This window comes from Mus pahari, chromosome 10, assembly GCF_900095145.1.
Source record: "Mus pahari chromosome 10, PAHARI_EIJ_v1.1, whole genome shotgun sequence".
In the NCBI taxonomy this organism is placed as follows: Eukaryota; Metazoa; Chordata; class Mammalia; order Rodentia; family Muridae; genus Mus; species Mus pahari.
The window spans coordinates 89,031,692-89,043,489 of NC_034599.1; the positions used below are offsets into that span (position 1 = coordinate 89,031,692).

At 42.4% G+C, this 11,798-nt stretch overlaps 1 long non-coding RNA gene across 1 annotated transcript in view; it reads left to right on the forward strand.

Annotated features, from left to right (window-relative positions):
- Positions 1-990: 990 nt before the first annotated feature.
- The window catches only part of LOC115064844, an 18,289-nt gene continuing 7,481 nt past the window's right edge, over positions 991-11,798 (forward strand). Inside the window, exons 1-2 of the long non-coding RNA XR_003844677.1 lie at positions 991-1,150; positions 4,901-5,021. This is a non-coding gene — a long non-coding RNA (uncharacterized LOC115064844). The remainder of the gene's footprint in view (positions 1,151-4,900; positions 5,022-11,798) is intronic.

Genomic DNA, 11,798 nt, shown 5'->3' on the forward strand with positions numbered 1-11,798 from the left:
CAAATTACCAACACTGCCAATTATAGACATGAGGGATTTAGTTTATGAAGGCTTGCCCGTCGTTAAATGTAGATACAAACATCAAAGGCCTAGTGGAATTGGAACAGTGTATTGAGCATCAGGTAGACTGAGTCTAGTGTATAGATTGGAAGCCACAATTATTGAAATAGGAAGCTTAGTAGACTAATTCAGGATTGGCATATCTAAAAATCCTCCAAAGTGCAATGATATGGGAAATCTTGGAGAATGGTTGCAAAGGACATATACAATTAGATTCACCACTAACTGTAAAATAGTATTTCTCCAACTTAGGAAAAATATAAGGAAATGTTGCTACCGGTACATAGCAAAGTTTCACTTGCAGGATGGAATAAAAAACCGGTTAGAACAGGTTTATAGACAACATTCAAAACATTTTAACATTAACAATTACCTGTGTTGGACAGAATTGCAACAGATCATCGAATTTTGGCAACAAGAGAGATTAAAATATTGATTTAGCTGTCCCTTTTTACAGAAATATGACAAAACTGTTTGCAGAGATGCGAGGGCCACGCTGAAGGCCTAGGGCCTCGGGAAAGAGTCAAGGGGGAAAGTTTACAGAGGCAGCCAGCGTGGCAGCTGGGTAGTGTGACTGCAGTCTGCTGATGGGGCAGTATCTCATAGGGCAAACTGCAGGTGAACAGTTAGAGCAAAGGCCAGTCAGATGATCAGGCTGTGAGGGTGTGACTGGGTTAGGAGGTCAAAGATAAACTCGGAGGCTTTTGTTAGCCTGCTGTTGTTGCAGGGCTGCTGTTTGATCCGAAACAAAATCAATGGCAACTCTTCAGTAAGTGGAGGACCTGGTACTCTTTGAAGGTCCATGTGGTCTGCTGTCACAGCTGGCTGTTTGGCCAGGATCTGACCTGTCATTTGGAAGAACAAGGTTCTTAAATTCCGGAGGTCACCTGGGAATAGCGTCCAAGCTAGAGTCCAGCATTCCCATTTTCCTTCCCTAGAGACCAAACTCAGGGCCTTGTGCACTCAAGACCAAGTATTACATCTCCAGCCCTAACTTTCCACCTTCACAACAGAAGAAACCTAGGAGCGGTGGGAGTAAGAGAAGCACAAACTGAGTGATGTAGAAAGCAGATGGGAAAGAGGATGCATGGTAAGTGATGTCTCGGAGCATCTGCTACATGCCAGACACTTTGCACATGTTATTTGGTTATCGCCACTTTCCTTCAAGGTAATTATCGATCCCATTTAATTGTGGAAACCGCGGATGTTCCGTATCCAACAGCCAGCAACTGAGAGATGATGAGCTAAGAATTCCTAAGTGCAGACGCTAAGGTGCGAATGCAAGTCTGGCTGGCTGGCTTCCCAACTCACCCCGCATCTCCTCCAGGGGTGCTCCCCTAGTAGAAAAACACCCAGCAGGGAAGTGCGGCATTGCAGCTACGCCCTCCCGCTTTCAAGCACCACCAAAAGGCGTACCAGAGCTACCAAATAAAACTGAACCAAGACCCTTCCCAGGGCAGCCTTTCTTAAAACAGCGTTTCTAAATTTAAATCTTGGAGACGTCCAGCTTTCGGCGGCTTTAAAACTTCCCAGAATTAAGCCCCCAGGTCTGCCTGCCAACACCCTCTCTGTCAGTGTAGATACAATTTTGCTGTCCCGACTGCTCCAGCCAGCATCCGGTCCCCGCAGTTCAGCGTCTTTCACCGCAGTCCAATTAGGAAAGTGGTTGCAGTTGTCAGCCCTTTCTCCCCTGGGGGGTTTCCTTTCTCAGGCCATTAGAGTAATGAGACACGTGATCGCCCCTAAGGTGATGGGCAGGGTCAAAGACAGCCGGTAGATCTTCAGAGAGACTGTCACAAGCAACTTGAAAACACGGGGGTTGGGGGTAGGAGGTGGCACACGAGGCACATGACACAAGACAGGACATAGACAACGCGCTGCCATTTGGAAATCCAGTAAATGAGCTGACCAGTTTGTAGATATTTCTAATTCCTTCACAACTTTAATCTCATTTTTTTTTTCAGAGTTTAAAATGGTTACACACACCCCGCCCCGCCCCCCGCCCCTGCCCCAGTCAGAGACTCACAAAAGCTACAGGGAAAAACTGCAGCCACGAATGCCACCTTAAAGAATCCCGTCAGCTCTAAATTTAGGTTTGCCTAGGCCTAATCTCAGATTAAACAAAGCAAATGGCAGCTAAGTAGACTGTGCCTTCAGGAGCTCGCTTCACCGCAGACAAGCAGCCAGGCTTTTCTAATTTGCAGTTCACCAAAGTTGCCATCCCAGCCAAAGGAGAGAGGGGGAAAAAGGAAGACTTACTCCATCTAAACAGCCGTTCCGTAATTATAGGATTTGGAGTTTGAGTCACTTCACTTAATCTTTGCATGACCCAGAATTCAACTTGGAAGATTAAAAAGAACAACATTTTCTATTCTATTTATGAAAATTAACATCTTAGCTGGAATTAGTAAATCGGAGGAGAGGGAGCACAAGTTGTTAGGGGAAGTAACACACCCTTATTCCAGCGCTATGAAAGACATGAGTTATATGCTGTTACCATTATAGTAAGTAATACATGTATTGTACAGGAGGACATAATCTCCCGAAGGTGAGCCATGGGGGAGAAACATACCAGGATTCCACCCTTGGAGTAACCCCAGAAGCTTATCAGATTTAAATAAAAGATTGATGATGATCCTGAGTTTAAAATTTAATGTCCAAGCTACCTATTAAATTTTACATGACAAGGCTGTGGGCTCTGCTGTAAATCAGTAAAATCGATTATGCGCTCATGCTCTTCATAAGATGAAAATTATGTAGACTTTACTGTGCCCTCCTTGATTTCCGCTCATTATCATTCATTTGCTTCCATTCAGTGTCATTCCTCAAAATTTTATTTATATGAAAATTTTATGAGCAATTAACATGTGTGCTATTTCGTGTATGCCCACATTAAAGTCCTAGTCTGCTAATGTCTTTTTATTTTTTTCCTGTAAATTTCTGATAACCCCTGGATTTGCTGACATACGGCACTGTAGTAACTGGATATACTCAAAGTCCAGGAACCAGTTCTCAACTTTTAATTATGTTGAAATGTATCCTCTCCCCGGGAAGGGAGTGTCCCAGGCAGCCGGACACAGCCGTGAAGAGACAGTGCACAGTAATCACAGCTATGCACCTTCCTTGTAAATAAATGTTTAGTGTCTGTTGACCCAACGCTGCAGTTACTGGGCCAGCCACCCCCCAAGGCAGGGTACAATTCCCAGGAGCCCTCTTTGCTGAGGTCCATTTCTCAGGGGAATTAGCAACTGTGAAGAAGGCAATAGGCCCTTCCTGAGTTTCAGGTGGACAGAGACCAAGGCTCCTAAAATGGTAGCCAGAGGCCATGTGTGGAGCATTTGCATCCCCCTGCAATCTGTCACCAGTGTTCCTATTGATCTTGGCCCCCAGCGGGGGTGGGGGTGGGGGTGGGGTGGGGGGGTAGGGAAGGCTGATATTTCTGAGTAACACAAATATAAATACTGTACGCCCATGTCACCAAATTTTGTTTCCATAAATGTACGAGACAGAATTAAGACAGGGTATCACTAAGTTGCCCAGGCTGGCCCTCAATTATCTACATAGTCAGAGTTATTGGGCTGGAAGTTGCCATCCCCTGATGAAGCTTCCCGAGTATCTGGGATTATATGCATCTATCATCATTCCAAAGCTAGATCAATGTTGTAGGTACACCAAGTTGTCTAGAGAGAGCATTGATCATATATACAAATGAATAAATAAAGAATATGTTTTATATATATATATATACACACACATATATATATGGAAGAGAATTTTATTCAGTCTAAAAGAAAAATGAAATCACCATATCTGCAGGAAAATAATGCAGTCGGTGGTCATGACGTTAGGAGAAGTCAGCCAGACTCAGGTATCTGTCAGGTTTGTTTGTTTTTTCATTTGCAAAAACCTAGATTTGTGTGTGTGTGTGTGAGCACATGTGCTTGTGTGTGTGTGTGTGTTGTGTGTGTTGTGTGTGTGCATTTGCATGCACAAGTGTGTGCATGTGCCTGTTGGTGTGTGTGTCATGAAACTAGACAGGATCATGAAAAGGGAAGAACAGGGAAGAACAGAGGACTACTGGGGGGCAGGCATGAGGCCATCAAAGGAGAGGGGCAGGCCGGCAATAAGACCAGAGCACACTTGAAAATGCCAGCATGAAACCCATTACTTTGTGTGCCAGCTTCAAAAATTAAAGTGAGCATAAAAGAAGTAATAATTCGTTATATTCGGTTTTTATTTTTTCCTAATTTTAAATGTAAGATTGGATTCTTTTCCCAAGTCACTCATACTAGTCCCTCCTCCATAAAACCCAATATTTGGAAAACACAGCTGTATGCTACCTGCTTAAATTTTATAGAATTTTAATGATACATAAAACATAAACATTTGTCTGGGGACCAAATATAACAGAAGTATGTAATGGAAAAAATATGCTCTCCCGCCCCTGCAAACTTAACTTCTATGTTTGGTTGTACTGTAGGTTTCCCATAAGCAAAATGCTTCACTATAAAGGTTCTGTTTTATTAGTCAGAATCAAATCACCCACATTATTCTATTATTATTAGCCAGGATTCTTGGCCACAAGCAAGGGAAACACAGGTTTGTGAACTCAAGAAGGCTTCAAGAATAGCTGAATCTAGGCGCTTAGCTGAGCACCTAACTTGGCTATATCTTTGGTTTGCTCTTTGTCATTCTTAGGCAAATCTCCCTCTTGGCTCACATGGTGTTCTGCTTTGCTTTTTGCTTTGCTTTAATTCGCATAAAGGAAAAGGCAGCCTGGAATGCCTTTCTTTCAGTAGGATTGACATAATTACTAAGGGTTTATACTTCGTTATTCTAGATGAACCAAAGGCCTGTGACCAGAGAAAAGCTGAGACAGACATGACCAGGCCTGCCCTGTGGTCACTAGAAGCAGACGCTCACCAGGAAGGTTAAAACGGCTTGACCTGACCAAAGAACAGGTTTGTGTGCCCTGGGTTGTGCTTTCCTCACGTAACAGAGTGTGTCACAGGCATTCTGTCCATATAAAGTCATGTGAGTGTAATACTAGTTATAGCAGAATAAAGCCTTATTCTCCGTAGCCCCGCCCTCCTGTAATAACCTACGAATACATCATTTCATTACTGGTGGCTGTTCAGTTATCTTTCCCTCACTGTCTGCAGAGTCTTATACTATGAACATTACTGCAAGACACAGTTATGACATGTGTGGTGGTTTGAATAAGAGTGGCAACCATAGGCTCATAAATTTGAATGCTTTGGTCACTAGGGAGTGGTGCTATTTTGGAGTAGGTGTGGCCTTGTTGGAGGAAGCGTGTCACTGTGGGTGGCCTTTAAGGTTTCAAATACCCAAGCCAGCCCCAATGTGTTTCTCCCTCCCTGCTGCCTGCTGATTCAAATGTAGAACTCCCAGCTACCTCTCCAGCACCTGCCACCATGCTTCCTGACATGACCATAATGGACTAGACCTCTGAAACTGTAAGCCAGCCCCAATGAAATGCTTTCTTTTATAAGAGTTGTCATGGTCATACTGTCTCTTCACAGCAATGGAATATTGACTAAAGACAGTATGGTCTAGGTTCAGATGTGTCCCATCTTTTGACACTGTGACAAAATATAGTAATCTGCAAAGCTCATGCTCACACAATAGAGTTATATGGTTAAAGAAAAAAAATAAATACAGTGACTTCATGAAATTCTTAGGCAAGTGGATGGATCTGGGAAATATCATCCTGAGCGAGGTAACCCAATCATAAAAGAACACACATGGTATGCACTCACTGATAAGTGGATATTAGCCCAGAAGCTCGGAATACCCAAGATACAATTCACAGACCACATGAAGCTCAAGAAGAAGAAAGGTCAAAGTGTGGATGCTTCTGCTGCCTGTGGATCAAGATGTCAAACTCTCAGCTCCTTCTCCAGCCCCATGTCTGCCTGACACTGCCATGCTTCCCAACACGGTGATAATGGACCGAACCTCTGAAACGGTTAGCCAGCCCCCAATTAATTGTTTTTCTTTATGAGTTGCCTTGGTCCCACTGTCTCTTCTCAGCAATAAAACCCTAACTAAGACAGTAGGTAAAGGCGCTTCCTACCAAGCCTGATGACCCGAGTTCAGTTTCTGGGATCCACACAGTAGAAAGAGAGAACTAATTCTAGTAAGTTGTCCTCTGACATCCTTGCAGCATATAGGTATACATACATACACACATATACCACATACACACACACACCACANACACACACACACCACATACACACACACACACCACATACACACACATGAACAACAACATTTTAAAACCCTTTATTTAAAAATAGTCTTGGAGGTATACTTATTCTAATACAATATTACTTACTGTTAGTCGATACACTAAATTAGATTAGATTAGCATATTTCACAAAGGTTAAATACTTTTTGGGGCCACATGGGATTATCTCTTAAGCCATTTTTTATATCATTTCTAATTATTTTATGTAAAATTTAAAAGTAGAGAACATTTTTCTTTAGACATTGCATTTTTAAAGCTTTCTGTCTTCAGGTTAGTATTTAATACGAATTTCTAAAACGAATCATAACATTTTGCCATTGTAGTAATTATTTGTATTAGTTAGGGTTTCTACCCTGCCTTGGATCATTTAGCTTCCAGGTAAAAGACACAACGCTTTTTTATATCTTTATACTTATAATAAGCCTTAAACAGCTCTAGAGCTGGGCCCTCTATATGACTTGCCATGTCCCACCTCTCCCTTCTTCTCCCCTCTCCCTCCCCGCCCCCCTCCCATCTCTTTCTCTTGTAGTCCTGCCTCACACCCCAAGCCTGGGAACTGAAACCCTGCCTACCTCTCATGCCCAGCTACAGGCTGTAGGCATCTTTATTCAACCAACAGTCTTAAATTAAGGAGCGAGATTACACAGCATCCCTTGGAGTACACGAGGGTCTCCAGTCCCAGACCTCGGGGCCAGTACTTAGCTTACAATACACAGCAACACACCAAACCTCAACATCTTCTTGCCTTTTTGTCCCTGTGTGTTACTGTCTTCCCTCCTCCCTTCCATCACAACTCCTTGGTCCCCCTCCCTCCTCCTCACCTTGTCTCCCCACATTGTCAGTTAGTTGGAGCATGCTTCAAGTTTTTACTTTAAACTAATGTCTATGTAGAAGAAATTCAAGGTAATAGAACTTAATGTTCTAAAGGACTTACTAATAGATTTGCTTGGGAGACATTAAATGACACAACACGAACTCAGCCGAGGGAGCACTACCTCCAAACTATCGCACGGATCTTAGAGATATGCTAACATGTAAACGTCTGTTCCCCAGGATTGATCGGCCTTTAGGCCACATTCCCAAAGAACATGCCTCTAACAGACAGCTCTAAGGGGTGGTGCAGAGTCATGATCAATATTAAGTCCTGGTCTGCCACACATGAGAAAACCATAATTCTGCTAAATGGGCAAGATGACCCCAGGTAAGAACTATGCAGAAAGAATAATACAATTTGTTTGAGTGTACTTACAAAATAATTCTGGCAATATTTTTGTTGTGTAAATCTCCCAGCTGCCCAAGTGGCCAGACGTGCAGTTTCTTGTCTCTGTTTAAACTATTTAAAGTGTAACCTGGGGTCAGGACCTGAATGAGATTTAGGGATGGCAGCGTATATGGAATAATGCATAAACCTAGAATTTTCTATTGGAGCCTAGCCCTTCCTTGGGCATTAGCCAGACCTGGACAAGCACTATTAAAGAGTTTTTCCTTTAGTAATCTCTGTGCGGAGTAATTTCTCACTGGGAAGGCACATTATTTCTATAACCATTTTGAATATAAATTGTGTAAATATTCTTACATTTATCCTCATAGGAAGAGAAGATGAACACACACACACACACACACACACACACACACACACACACATCTATGGAACAAAGATACTCCTCTCAAAAAATATATTAGGAGGGAAAAGCAACATGATATCCAACAGAAAAAAAGTAGGTATCATTAAATCACTAAATATTTCAGATACTATCTCAGGTATAAAGTGTAATAATTGTTAATACTTTTAGAAAAATGTAAGACAATCTTGAAAATATAAGCAGGCAGTGGAAACTCATGATTAAATGTCAGAGAAACATTCTACTTTCCTTTGCATAGGGTCTCATGCATGCCAGGCTGGCCTTGAACTTATGTCAGTGAAGGTGACCTTTGAGCCTCTGTTCTTGGACCTCTAGTGAGGCAGGACACTATGACAGGGAACATAAAGAAGAGCTGTTCACCTCATGGCTTCCAGGACATGGGATAAAGAGACAGGAAGGGGGCAGGGCAAGATAGGGAATCATGCCCCCAGTGACCAGCTCCTTCCCATTAGGCCCCACATCTTAAAGTTTCTACTATTCCCCAAAATAGCAACATAGGCAAGGGACCAAGCCTTCAGTACACCAGGCCTCCGGGGACATACCGCAGCGATAAAGCCATTATAGTTTATTCAAAGTAAGCTCTGAGAGTCCTCTTAGATTGTGTGGTGATATAGCCACATAGATTCATGTCTCACAACTCTATCAATAAGACCTCCACCTAAGATGGCTGTCTCCTGTGTCTCAGTTGAGTGCTGCCTTGGAAGGGAATCCTTCTAGCCCTCTCAGAATTAGATTCGCTCATGCAGGGTGTAGACCACAGACAACCAAATGGGCCGGGTTTGCAAAGCTGACAGTACTGAGGTAGAACTGGTTGTGAGCTCTCAGAAAAGATAACTGGGAAGAGTAAACTAGTCCGGGTTTCGTCTCCCCCGCCTTTCCACAACCAAGAGAGAAGTCTCGAGAGGAGTGATGCTTCTTTCCCCCAGAGGACCCTGCTGCTGAGCTTGGGTCAGCCCTGAGCCCTCCCTGGAACCCAGGCACCATGTGATTATTTCCTCCCCAAACTACTACCCAGCACTGGACGCACTGGGGCAAGTTCAGCCTTGCCTGTCCTGCTCCAATAATCCGTGATTGTTCAAACCACCTGAGACCACTCATTGCTGACACCCCTGCATCGGCTGGGGCCTCTGTGCCTAGTAACCGAAAACCCAATTTAGATGGATTCGGGCAACAATATTTTGGCTAATAGTTCTCCTGGACGTTCTCAGGTTTAAGCACTAAAAATTGATGCTGATTGATTTAGGGCACTACCAGTTTGTCCAAAGGATGGCAGCCAAATCTTCATAGAAGCAACCTGGTACTATTTATTTATGTTGATGGACATGGGTGCTGTCTTGTGTTCCTAGATTCGGGTACTAATAGCCGTTCCTTGAAGTCCCCGCAGGAGCATGACTGCAACCATTGCTGCTGCCCTGCCAAGATGAATTCCCACTACTCTGCTGCTCCATTTCAGTAGCCCAGGACTCACAGAACCTTGCCAGGGGTGGGGGGAGTCTGATGGCCAAGTAGACAGGAGTGCCCATGAACTGGTGGGAAAGCAGCCCGGGACGGGCACTATCCATTTGGCCCTGACAGTCTACACGATAGGAAACATCTCTGCCTTGGGGACAAGCATGTGGTAAGGGCATCGTTATACCTGGTGAGGCATTGAGAAGCAGGACCAGGCCTCACATCTGCACCCCGCAGAGGATCTGTGTCCCGGCAGAACCGTTCCTTTCTGAGCTCCAGCTGGCTGAGTCTCAGTCCCTACGCCATAGGACTTCTATGAATGACCAGAACCCACCCCTTAAGCCTCTGGTTGATTTGGGCTAATTTAGTGATTATGTCGGGACTTGGGAAAATGTCACATCATGCCACATGAGTAACAGGACTGTTTCAAAATGAATTCAAGCTAATGGATGCTGTAAAGAAAGCATGCTCTCCAGCTACATTTTTTTCTTTTAGCATTTCAGAACTTACATTTTTAAGGTTTTTATGTTTTATTTTTCTTACTTTTCATACCAAACTGTATATATACTCCATGGGAATTAGCCTATCTTTAGACTCTCCTTAGCTTTTAGAAGCCCCGGTGTTCATTCCTAGATCTTCAAACGAGATATATATATATATATTTTTGTTTTTGTTTTTTTGTTTTTTTGTTTTTCGAGACAGGGTTTCTCTGTATAGCTCTGGCTGTCCTGGTACTCACTTGGTAGACCAGGCTGGCCTCGAACTCAGAAATCCGCCTGCCTCTGCCTCCCGAGTGCTGGGATTAAAGGCCTGCGCCACCAGGCCCGGCTCGAGATATATTATTATCACATGCCCTGAGACTTTGAGGGAGTTCACGTAGACGATTTTAGCTGATACAGCTCAGGCATTCAATAAATAATAAAGACTGAGTCTTCATTATGTCACGGTCAGTAGCCATTCCCCACCATCAAAGTAAAATAAAGCCAAACCAAAGAATTAGAAGGCTAGACTTTTTACCTGTCATTTCCATTTTCACAGAAACTCATTGAATATATACATAATGTAAGAATGGACGCAAAGCATCACTGACAAGGAAACGGAATCTTACCCTCACCTAATGTCTGTGCAAACCTCCAAGCAGAACCATTGTTCATTGAAACAGTTGATGAATGGCTTCATGGATAGACCATCTTAATACTCACACCATTTCTTAAATGAATGTAGCCTGTTCCCCGTGGGCTGAGAATGAAGACAATCACTCAAGTCAAATAGCTTTGACCATAGCAGGAAATCTGTATCCAAAAATTGTGCCTACAATTCATTCCTTGGCTCATCAGAACTGTCAACTCTTAGCTTAGCTACTACGGAGGTAAAAATCCTTTGGTGATGTGAGAGACATTGACGTACAGCCTTATTACAACGAACTCCAATGTCTAAAAATTGTTATTTTGGGTTTGTACCACAGAAAGAGCCAAGATCTTAAGCTCTACTAAAGACAAAACAAACACACAAATAAAAATACTTTATTTATGTTCATTAAAAAAAGCTAATAGTGATATATTACTTTAAAATATCATACAGTTAATATATTTGGAGTTACTTAAAATTTATATTGAGAAAAACGCATGTATTTTCAGTATTGCTGTAGACAAGCATCTACATAAGGCTATTCAATTGATTGTTATTTTATATCAAACAGCTTTTATAAGGCTCATTTTTTATTGTTACAATACCTTGTGAATTTTAAAGAATATGATAAAAAAAAAAAAACCCGAAAGGTATGGCAGGTATTGAAGGGGGGCTTTCCGGGAGGAGATAGGGTACAAAAGGGAATGAAGAATGTGATATAAGTCTATTTACTCAAAATATGGTTTTAAATGTTAACAAATTCAGATAAATTGAAATTATATATCTTCTCTCATCATAATGCAATAAAACTTAAATAAAAAAGAATGAACGCCTATTTGCATAACAAAGATAAAGTGTTTGAACTACATGAGGGAAAATCTCCAGCTCAATAAGAACATTGTTGTCTCTCATAGCTTGAGTGAGAATGGTCAAAAAGGGTCTTATGAAGTGTATTTGTGTGTTTGTGTGTGTGTGTGTGTTGCTTTTGGATTTATATTTTTAATTAATTTCTTTACCTCTTTCTTCCTACCCTCAATCTACAATACAGTTGAGATAGCTGACTTTTTAAGAGGGGGCATTTTTTTTTCTAGAGTGTCTGGCCCTGTTCAGTACCCATACTAATGCCCTCTGGGTAAACCAATCTGGTTCTTTGCTGTTTTTACACTATTAAGTATTCAGTAAATTGAACTGCAAGAAAAGTACTGCGAGACCAAGCTTCTGTAACCTGCCAGCTCATCATCTGG